Source organism: Ictidomys tridecemlineatus, unplaced genomic scaffold, assembly GCF_052094955.1.
Source record: "Ictidomys tridecemlineatus isolate mIctTri1 unplaced genomic scaffold, mIctTri1.hap1 Scaffold_67, whole genome shotgun sequence".
Classification (NCBI taxonomy): Eukaryota; Metazoa; Chordata; class Mammalia; order Rodentia; family Sciuridae; genus Ictidomys; species Ictidomys tridecemlineatus.
The window spans coordinates 160,873-172,538 of record NW_027524711.1 but is presented as its reverse complement, the minus strand read 5'-3'; the positions used below and the strand labels follow the sequence as shown (position 1 = coordinate 172,538).

Genomic DNA, 11,666 nt, shown 5'->3' with positions numbered 1-11,666 from the left:
TGCCTAGTCTCCCCTCAATGTGAGCAGAGAGGCTCCCTTCTGTCATCCATCTGGTCAAGTCAGCACTTGGCACCTGGTGGGCTAGAAAGATACTGCCTTCCTTCTCCACACTACTGCAGGCCCCACAGCTAGATGGACACCTAGTGGAATTTTCTCCTCAAAAGTCTTTAATATTTTTATATCTAAGGATTGGTGCTCATTATAAAAATTTTAAGCTACATATGGAGAAATCAAAATCCAATCACCCCCAGTATGACTCCCATTCCAAATGGCTCATCTAAGTAAACACTGTGCAGAGACAGCTGTCTAGACAGAGAGTTGGGGGTGAACATCACACCCTGTTGCCATGAGCTCCTGCTCTGCATGCTAGGATTCCAAGAGATGTCACATCCCCCATTCCTGTCTACTTAAGAGGAGCCAGGAAATCTAATGTGAGATCCTTGCACTTCAAAAAGCATCAACCACCACAAGGTACTGATTATTGATAGAAAAAAATCTATATTTTGCCTAGAAGAATCTCAGTTCACCTCCAAAAAAAAAAAAACCACATAGGACAAAAGTGAAGAATAAGAAAGTTAGATCAAGAAAATGGAAACAAAAATTAAACAGAAGTAGTTATTCTTATATCACAAAAATTACATCTTAATACCAAGTGATTCTCCTGCCTTAGCCACCTGAAGTGCTGGGATTACAGGTGTGCACCATCACACCCAGCTGACTTTAGATTTTAGTGCACCTGGAATTCAATCAAATTATGCAAAAATTATTTTAACTGTTTAATCATATCCAGTTACTCCAATAACCAAACGTACATTTCTTCTGATTTTAATGTTATTGTTTTCATATATAAAGCTTTAAAATCAGATTTTTCTTATTTCAACTGATTTATAGGTTAGTGTTATGATCCCTAAATAACCACTGCTATTTTGTTATAACATTTTAAAGCAAATGCATATTTCTTTGAAGCATAGTATTAATGTATATATATAAAGATTAATAAAATGATGATGATGATAATAATAATAATAATAATAATAATAAGCAAAGAAAAAAGCAAACATAAAAGTGTAAATAGTATTTGTCAGTAGGGTAGATATTGTCACAGGTAAGAAACCTAAGCCTCTTCAGATCTTTTAATTATTTCATTCTGCACATGATATATCAATTAAATTTACATATTCACTTAATTTTCAACTCTCAAAATGTTGTGGTAAAAATCTATGTAGTACAAGATAAGAAAAATAGAAGACAGTAAGAGAGGAAGAATGGTCAGACAGCACAAGTAGTCAACAATAACCAAAATGGCACTAGTAAACATTCACCTGTCAAGAACCACCTTAATGGGGTAAATTCTCCAGTAAAAGGACATAAAGTTCTATAACAGATAGAACAAAAAAATCTATATTTTTTCCTAGAAGAATCTCATTTCACCTCTAAAAATCACATAGGATAAAAGTGAAAAATAAGAGAAAGATATCTCAAGAAAATGGAAATAAAAATTAGAAGTAGCTTTTCTTATATTACAAAAAATAGACCTTAATACCAAAAGTAAAAATAGACAAAAGTCATTATATAATGACAAATGGTTTTAATTAAGCAAGAAACAATCATTAGGATAATTATAAAATCACATAATACAACAACACATAGACATAAGACAGACACTACTTCATCTAAAGGGAGAGAGAGACTTCAATGCATATTAAGAGAGGACTTCTAATAACAGAGTTTGAAAAATGGATGGATCTTTCATCCAAAAACATCAAAAAAAAGACACAGGATTGTAAGTCTTTTGACCATCGAAATATAAGGATAGCATTCATCTGGTGAGAAAACCAGGAGTTAACAGGCACCCTGTTTCCTATGTTTGGGATATTCTACAGTTTCTTTCAGAAACTAGCAAGATAACTAATACATGTGCAATAGCTAGCTTTTCTGGCAATGCCTAGCATGAGGAAGCTCTTTGCCTGAATCGTATCAGCCTCGACCTTGAACTTAGGCACTCAGATCCTGGAGGGAACTCTCTTTTTAGACAACCACAGTGTTTTGCCAAGCTCTGCTGCACCTGAAGCAGTCCACATAATAGTAACTTTAAACAATGGACTTACTTGAGAGCCACACAAATCTCCTAACTTTGCACATTGCAACCTTGGAAGGTAACTATCGAAGAAGCTGCATAATGTTGCTAAATCTGTAGCCTAACAATAATGTACTACTGATGCCAGTGACCTACTACTATAAGTAAAGCTGGCAGCTTGGACAAGGAGACTTTCTGTCGTTCTGTCATTCTGCCTCTGCACCTTGCTTCTGTCTCTTCTTCTTTCTTTGCACAGGATTTAAAGTACACTGCAGAGCAGATGGACTTCACAGAACTTTCCAACAAAAAACAAAAGAAGACAAATTCTTAGCAAGAGTACCAATGATATTCTCCAGAATAGACAATAGGTTATGTTATAAAACAAACCTTAACAAATTTTAGAAGCTAAAAATCATTTCAAATAACTTTTTTATCTTAACACAATGTAATAAAACTGGAAACCTACAACAGGAGGAACTTCAGAAACATCCTGCATGTCTGCAAATGTAACAAATATCCAAGAGTCAATGAATAAATAGAATGGAAATTTTAAAGAATTCTTTAGAAAAATGGTGATAGAAACACAAAATAAAAAACCCTATAGCAAAGAGAAGAGGCAATTTTAAGTAGATTAGATGAGTACATACCTACATCAAAAAAAAAAATAAAGACTTCAACTTCAAGGAGGTAGAAAATCAAGAACAAGCCAGACCCAAAACAAGTAGAAGAAAAACACTAAACATTAGAGAAGAGGTAAATAAAATAGAAACTAAAATATTATTTTAAAAATATCAACAACAGAAAGAATTTATTTATTTATCTATCTATCTATCTATCTATTTATTTATTTATTTACTTATCCATCCATCCATCCCTAGGATTGAACTCAGAAGCAACCACTCACTGAGAGATGTCTCTAGACCTAGTTTGTTTTTTATGGAGAGACAGGGTCCCATAGAGTGGCTCAATGTCTTACTTTTGCTGAGGCTGTCTTTGAAATTGCCTTCCTCTTGCCTCACCTTGAGGATATAAACTGTTCATGTCAACGGTTAAGAGCACAGCTTTGCCAGTGAACTCACTTAAGCAGTGAGAAGATAATGATGCTGTATAATATGAGGATTCCCAGACGTGACACTTACGGACATCTTCGCATTGTCTTTGACCACAAAAAGCATGAGACTCACCTTTCAGGACTCTTCTTGGTGCACAGTTTGGCTTCTTCTCTTTTTGTGGGGAGGAAGTCTGCTGGGGACTGAACCCAGAGCATCATGCATGCTAGACAAGTGTTTCCCCATGGAGCTGTGCCACCAGCCCTCCTTGGCCTTTTTTGGTGATCAGAGAAAGGGTCTGTGGGACTCCCTTTTTATTGACTTACTGAGAAACTTTGTGTCCTCTGATTCTGCCTCTTCTGCACATCAAGTTGAAGGAGAAGGTGCTGTGGACAGCCATCTCCTTCTTCATCTTCTTAGTCTCCTATGCTGGTGTTGGGGCAGGGAGAAGAAGGGGGACACATGTGCCATTCCTTTGGTTTCTGCTTGTTTCCAGATCATCTATTTGGCATTATGGCCTCAGATTCTGTGGACCCTTTCTACTGGATGTGACGATTCTGGCCTCCAACAGAGAGAGGCTCAGATTCACTCTGCCTCTTCTCTGCTGGACCAGCACCATTTAGTTGAATGACAGCCTTTCTGTGGAGCTCAGATAATGGGCAGCTCCATGGCCTGGAAAATCTGCATGTGCCACATTGAATAGCATGATCAATGGTGCATTCAGCCTGGGCAACACCATCTTCTTTGGAGTTGGGTTTGAATGCAATACAAAACCTGGAAGAGCAAGATAAGTCTCTCCTTGAGACTTTCTAAAAACTTAAAAAAACTAGAGTGTTTGAAATCCCTGAAACGAGATGACGAGTCCACCTAGAACATTCTCTAGAACTTTCCATTGGTTTCTCAGCTTTATCTTTTTATATCTACAGGTGAAATTTATGGATCAAAACCACAAGTGACAGTGGAGGGTTGATTCTAACCAATCACCAGTTGGTCTGGAAAATATTTTCTTGTGTATGTTGATGGTGCATTTGATGGACATGTTTTAAAAATGGGGGTCCAATGAGGTTCCAGTCACCCAGAATCAGAGCTCATCTGAACATGATGGAAAGGGAAGGTTTCCTAACTAGGTCCAATTGTGCCAGTCCCATCTGCAGACTCAGGAAATGATTGGAATGTTCTCCAGTTTTATGAACTGATGAAGGATGGATATTCTGACCTCTGTCCAGCCAGAATGTATCTGTCCATGGGAATGGGAATGCAGCAGGCTGTTGAGGGATACATGACTTTCCAAAGAGAATGACATGGGGTCTGGCGGGCTCAACAGAGGGACTCAGTTGTATTCCAATCTTTGGTTTGAGGGGGTGATTCTATAATTGCTGCCAGCAACCTGAAGCCCATCCAATGTGGAGAAGGGGTCACATGCAATTCTGTAGGTTCATTTTATTAAAAGTTGTCTTGCTTTCCTGAGCTCACAGGGGCTTTGTGGCTGCTGCTTTCCTTAGGCACACTCATGGAGCTAGGTATCTGCAATTGTCACCTTGGGCCTCATCATGCAGCTCTTGGCTGGCACTAATGATTGAAGTGGATGAAACCCCCAAAGACCAAGCCCTCTTCAACAGAGCCCAGAAGTGTAAGAAAGATCATGGGTACAGTTCTGGTGTCTAGTTGAGAATTTGTTTTGGCTCTAATATTTGGGGCATTAAAACAGCCCAATTTGGCCTTTGTGCTTGGCATGCAAACCCTGTAGGCACTCCACAGTCTGTTAGTGAGAGAGCACTTCTGGGAGGTGCTGGGTATGGGGGAAGGCCAGGCAGAGCAGGAAGGGGAGGATGGACTTGAAGGATCAGGGCATGGAGGTCACCACTTCACCAGCCATGATTTCCTTACCTCAAGAAGGAGGTGACATCTACTTTAGAGCTGTCATAAAAATTCAATCAAAGCCAGGTGCTGTGGAGTATGGCTGTAATTGCAGCAGCTCAGGAGCTTGAGGCAGGAGGATCATAAGTTGGAGGCCAGCCTCAGCAACTTAGTGAGGCCCTAAGAAACTCAGTGAGACCCTGACTCTAAATAAAATATAAAAAAGACTGGGGACAGGGCTCAGAGGTTAAGTGGTCCTGGGTTATATCCCTAGTACCTAATAATAACAATAATAACAACACTTACATTGAAAATGATGTCTAAACTTTCACATCTTATAAGAATATTTCAAGGATAGTTAACATGCCACAGAGTAATCCTGCCTCATATTTCTTAGCAGAAACCTGAACTGCAAGGATAAAGGAGTGTTGATTTTGGCAAATTGTCTTCTAGTGGACATTTCAGTCCTTTCTCAGTCACAGTTAGCATCGAAGTGAATATCCTCAGGCAATCAGCTGCACACTTTTTAGCAGTTGTTCTTGAGAATAAGATTCTAAAAATGAAATTTCTACACCAAACCACTTGTTCAGGCAAGGAACAATTAGTTCGATGATTACAAGTTCAACGACAGCCTTGGCAAATAAGTGAGACTCTGTCTCAAAAAGGGTTGGGGTAGAATGACTGTTCCTGGGTTCAATCCACAGGGGAAGAAGGCACTGGGGATTAAACTCAGGGACAGTTAACCCCTGAGCCCAGTCCCCAAAACTGTTTTGTATTTTATTTAGAGACAGGGTCTCATTGAGTTGCTTAGAGCCACAATTTGGCTGAGGTTAACCTTCAATCTGCAATCCTCCTTCCTTATCTTCCAGAGCCACTGGGATTACAGGCATGTGACATGACACCTGGCTTACAAATCTTAATAAAATAAAAATTGCAAAACATGTGAGACTTCTTAGGAGAAGGAAATTGACTTTTGTTTCTTTTTCTTTTGGCCTCTGAACCCTGAATCTATTATTTGCTGGGAAGTCTGTCATGGAAAATATTAGTGTGCATTTTTGTGTTTTCTTGGAATTGACTGTGGAGCTGGTTCTCGGCCTCCAATGCAATGTCATCAAATTGAGGAAACTGCAGATGGGTCCCTGCAGGGTGCCTCAGGGATCCTGTGGTAAAGTCTGGACCTCGGGGAGGAGGGTCAGGGACACTTTCAGAAGAGTAGGCAAAGTGACCCAGACTCTTCGTAGAATTTCAGAAAATCTAAGGTGAATTGAGGATCTGGGGGTGCAAAGCAGCTGGGCCCCAGCCATGAATGTGGGGGTGATGAAATTCTCAAAATATGAAGCTTTATTTGCATCTGTCAGAAAATTTGAAGTGCAAGTGCACACCAGTTTTTATTGAGATATTTTCAAACTGTCTAAATGCTAACATTTAAACTTAATTCAACAAGCAATTGGTCAACACTCATTTGGTGAATCTGAATATCACATTAATTATAGATTATTTGTATTTTAAAAAATGTATCCTTGAGAGTCGCGGGTGCGGCTGGGGGCTGGGGTGGGGGGTCCGTGGAAATGTGTCGGTGACATTGAATGGGGAGCCCGAGCGCGAGTGAGGTGTGCGCGCGCGCGCACACACACACACACACACACGCACACACATAGCCGGCTCGCTCGGAGATCCCCGGCCACGTAAGTAACTATTAATACCGTGTCGCCGGGAGATGCGGGCTTGCTGAGCGCCAGGATTGGTCTTGGGCACAGTCGGCCAGCCCCTTTAATTTGTAAATACACAGTCCTCTCTTACTTCTGGGTGGGAAGGAGAAGGAGAAGGAGAAGGAGAAGGAAAAGGAGAAGGAAGAAGGAGAAGGAAGAAGGAGGAGGAGGAAGGAAGGAGGAGGAGGAAGAAAGGAGGAGGAGGAGGAAGGAAGGAGGAGGAGGAAGGAAGGAGAAAGGAAGGAGGAGGAAGGAAGGAGGAGGAGGAAGGAAGGAGGAGGAGGAAGAAAGAAGGAGGACGAAGAAGGAGGAGGAGGGAAGAAGGAGGAGGAGGAAGGAAGGAGGAGGAGGAAGGAAGGAGGAGGAGGAAGGAAGGAGGAGGAGGAAGGAGGAGGAGGAGGAAGGAGGAGGAGGAGGAAGGAGGAGGAGGAGGAGGAGGAGGAAGGAGGAGGAGGAAGAGGAGGAGGAGGAGGAGGAGGAGGAGGAGGAGGAGGAGGAGGAGGAGAAGGAGAAGGAGAAGGAGAAGGAGAAGGAGAAGGAGAAGGAGAAGAAAGAAGAAAGAAGAAAGAAGAAGAGTCAATTTTCTCCAAAACAAACCCTGCCGGGCAATTTGGGTTGAGGGCAGGGGGAGACAGAATGGTTGCAAATTACTCCAAGGCAAGATCCAATTCTCCAGCTGGAAAGGAAGGCCGCGGGTTGGCAGAGCCGGGGAAGCTTTCCCTTCCAGTTCCCGCTGGACCCCCGGAAGCTGGTGCCTGGGAAATTGAAGACCATTGATCCTCCTTGGTCCCCGCCGGCACTTCTGGCTTCATTCGGAGGAAGATCCGGAACGCGGGCAAGCGGTGACAGCATGAGCCTGTTCTGACCTCCGCACCGCGGGCCAAGCCCTGGGCTTTGTCGCGGTACCTGCGCCCGGCGGGGAGGCAACTCTGCCCAGCTTTTGCAATCTTTTGTTGGCAGCTCTGACCGCTCCAAGTTAAATGATCCCTTGCTATTTTTCTTTTTTTGTGTGTTTGTTTAATTTTTTGGAGAGCTCTTGGGATCCTGGAAAAGCCTCAGACGCCATCTACAGTTAAAAACGTAGGTAACCGCCCTCTCCGGCACCTCCTCTTCCACGCCCCCCACCCTTTGCACCAAAAAAGGGGGTGCAGCGCGGATTCTGGCTGCCGTGCGTCGCGAGCCGGTAGACCAGTGCTTATTTCCTTTTTTCTTTTTGTTTGGTTTCTAACGCGTGGAGACTGAGCCTCCGCCTTGCGCTTCCCGAAGACTACACAAACTACAGCCGGGCTTCTCCGCCCCGTCAGCGATTCGGAAGGCTGCCTGGGGTTCGTTTCGGGAAACCCGGCGCTGCAGCTCTCCACCTTAACATTCTGGTTACTCAACTACATCCAGTTGGGAAAAGAGAGAGAAAAACTAAAAAGTGAGGCGATTCTGCATACCGCTGGCTGCTTTGGTGTAACAAAAGGACCCGAGTTGCCTTTCAACGGAGCACCGCCCCCCCCCCTCGCCGGGAGCCCGGCTCGGAGCGGACGAGGTGCTTGCGGAGCCCATCAGGGGCTTCCAACTCTTTCTCCACGTAACCCCTCTGCATCCCCTCCCCTCTGGTTCCTTTTTTATACCTGTGGCACAGAGGCGCCTGCAGCCGCACTCGCCTGCGACTCCTCTCTCCAGCGGGTTTTTTTTGTTTGTAGTGTGCGATCCCCACACTCATGAATATACACAGGTCTACCCCCATCACAATAGCGAGATATGAGAGATCGCGGAACAAAACCCAGGATTTCGAAGAGTTGTCTATAAGGTCCGCAGAACCCAGCCAGAGTTTCAGCCGGAACCTCGGCTCCCCGAGCCCGCCGGAGACTCCGAACTTGTCACATTGCGTTTCTTGCATCGGAAAATACTTATTGTTGGAACCTCTGGAGGGAGACCACGTTTTTCGTGCTGTGCATCTGCACAGCGGAGAGGAACTGGTGTGCAAGGTGTTTGAGATCAGCTGCTACCAGGACTCCCTGGCCCCCTGCTTTTGCTTGTCTGCCCACAGCAACATCAACCAAATCACGGAGATCCTCCTGGGCGAGACCAAAGCCTATGTGTTCTTCGAGCGAAGCTATGGGGACATGCATTCCTTTGTGCGTACCTGCAAGAAGCTGAGGGAGGAGGAGGCAGCCAGACTGTTCTACCAGATCGCTTCGGCCGTGGCCCACTGTCACAACGGGGGCCTGGTGCTGCGGGACCTCAAGCTGCAGAAATTCATCTTCAAGGATGAAGAGCGGACTCGGGTGAAGCTGGAAAGTCTGGGAGATGCCTACATCCTTCGGGGAGACGACGACTCCCTGTCCGACAAGCACGGCTGCCCGGCCTATGTCAGCCCCGAGATCCTGAACACCAGCGGCAGCTACTCGGGCAAGGCGGCGGACGTGTGGAGCTTGGGAGTGATGCTGTACATCATGTTGCTGGGCCGCTACCCTTTCCATGACATTGAGCCCAGTTCCCTCTTCAGCAAGATCCGCCGTGGCCAGTTCAATATTCCAGAGACTCTTTCGCCCAAGGCCAAGTGCCTCAACCGCAGCATCCTGCGAAGGGAGCCCTCCGAGCGGCTGACCTCGCAGGAAATCCTGGACCACCCTTGGTTTTCTACAGATTTTAGTGTCTCGAATTCGGTCTGTGGTGCTAAGGAGGCGTCGGACAAGCTGGTGTCAACATGGAAGAGAACTTGGACCCTTTCGTTAACTGAGCTCACGTCCCCCAGAGACTTAGCGGGTACCAGGAGCTAGAGGGCCCCAGAAAGGAGTTCTTCCAGGGAACGCGGGGCCTGGCTGGGCAGCATGAGGGACACTCACTGTCACCTGTTTCTTGGATCAGAGAAGGAAGCCTTTGAGGAGCTGGCTGAACACGTAGCACGGGGCAAGAGAGGCGGGCAGGGGTGGGGCCGGGTGGACGGGAGCCCCCCAGCTCCTCCCCCCGGTGTAGCCTGGGAGACCACCCCTTGCCCACTGGGCTGTTTCCAGCCAACCCCACTTTTCATTTTGTTCAGAAAGTAGTTGCCGATCTTGATAGAATCAAAACTCTCTGCCTCAAACACACATCTTGGCATTGTACTGTTAGCATTTAACTTCTTGTTATGATTCAGGGAAGGAACGATTGGCCGAGGAGGGTTTTTTTTTCTTTTTTTATTCTTCTAAACAAGCCAACCACCTATGTGATAATCAATGGGATTCGCTCAAAAAAAAAAAAAATTTCGGTGCACACAGTCTGACCTCAAACCTGGGTGCTACACTAAAGGAAAGCAGAAGTCTAGTTGGTGTCTCTTAATCACTCTCCTTCACTCATTTCTTCTAAACAGACTCTTCAATGTCCTGCTTAGGAAATGACATGTTAAGGCTTTGCTCTCTGAAGGGGAAAAATGTGTCCTCACGGGCTCTCCTGTTTCGTGTCAACTGGTTTGTGGCAGGAAGCTATTTGAAGTCCAGCTTCCAGACGCATGACACTAGGGTAGCCGAAAGGGGAAGAAGAAAGGAAAAGAGAAGTTCAACTACTGTTTGGTTTGTGTCCTTTGAAGGGTTTGCCTGGCAGGTCCCCCTCTTTGCTGAGTGACAGCTAGGGCCCAAGAGGGCGGGAAGCTCCTGAAACCTGACAGTTGTGCGACTCTCTGATCTCAACTACACATTTTGTCTTTGCTCGATGGGAAACTAGTGGAATGAAACAGGTTGTCCCCCATGTATAAAACACAGGGCAGCTATTTAATTTTCTTTACAAAGAATGATCCCTTTGGCTCGGAAAGCCCTCTGGTTTGGACAGAAAAAAGCGGGAAGGATGATAAGCTGAAAGCTTGGATGATATAAATAAAACATCCCTCTATCCCAATGCGCACCTTTGTATTTTCAAAAACTCTTCTATTTATTAAGGAAAATGTCACATTGTGATGTATTAAGCCAGTACTTCAATTACGGGTCGACTTGGGATGACATGTTACATGCTGTAGTTAACATTGGTAATTTCTTTTTTTTTCTTGTTTGAGTATCTCTGTCCCTGAAATAACCTTTCATTTGGCTTTTCTAGATAGCTTTATTTGATTTAGAGTGGCGAAATGTTTTTTTATTATGGCTTTTCTATTGCTGTATGATACAGAACTCTTTTGGCATAAATATCTGTGTTCCCAGTACCTCAGTTGTTTGGATTTTACAGCCTGTATATGTTTTGTGAAATGGTCCTGTTTTGGGGTAGGTAACATATGGACTCTAGTATGTAAATGTTACTTGAATCTGTGCTTCATGATAGTGTGTGGCATGTGTATGCAGACTCTTGGATGCTTTCTGCCTGCTCAGCAGAAAGCAGAGCCCCTGTCCCCAGGAGGACGGCTTCACGGTTCACAATCAGGAGACAAGGCGGCCATCGATTTGCCCTCGATTCTATTTTGATAATGGAGGATAGAGAGGAGAGCCTTTTTTACATTTGGAAGATGGTGCTGTGTCAAGAGGATCTTTTTTCTTCCCTCTCCCCTATTTTTTAAGTACCTTGTAGGAAGAAGGATTGGCTACGTGCATGGTGGGGATTGATGGCCTCTGGTGCTTTGTCCTGTATTTGGTTTAATGTTTTTGTCCTAATCTCTTCAATCAATAAAATTGTGCGTATTTAACTAAAAAAAATGTGTCCTTGAATATAGATTCAGAGATTTAGGTAACATTAGTTTGGTATGCCAGTTACTATATTCACTAATGGGTTAATATATTAGAATTATTATACTGCCATCAAATATACAGCATTTAATTTTTTATAATTTTAATTTGAAGCATTGACTTAAGACTTTTTAAAATAAAAAACAGTATTTACTTTTCTCTTTGTTTATACAATCTTAGAAAATAACAGTGAAATTTCAGGTTCTACTATAAAGTCCTTTTGTTCATGAATAATTTTAAAGTGAATTTCTGACATATGCTGTCATTCATGATATTTTTAGTATTTTCTTCAGGTCAGAAC

General features: G+C 43.9%; 1 pseudogene; it reads left to right on the top strand.

The window, feature by feature from the left end:
* Positions 1 to 8,143: 8,143 nt before the first annotated feature.
* Positions 8,144 to 11,335, top strand: LOC101975492 (tribbles homolog 2 pseudogene; annotated as a pseudogene).
* Positions 11,336 to 11,666: the final 331 nt, after the last annotated feature.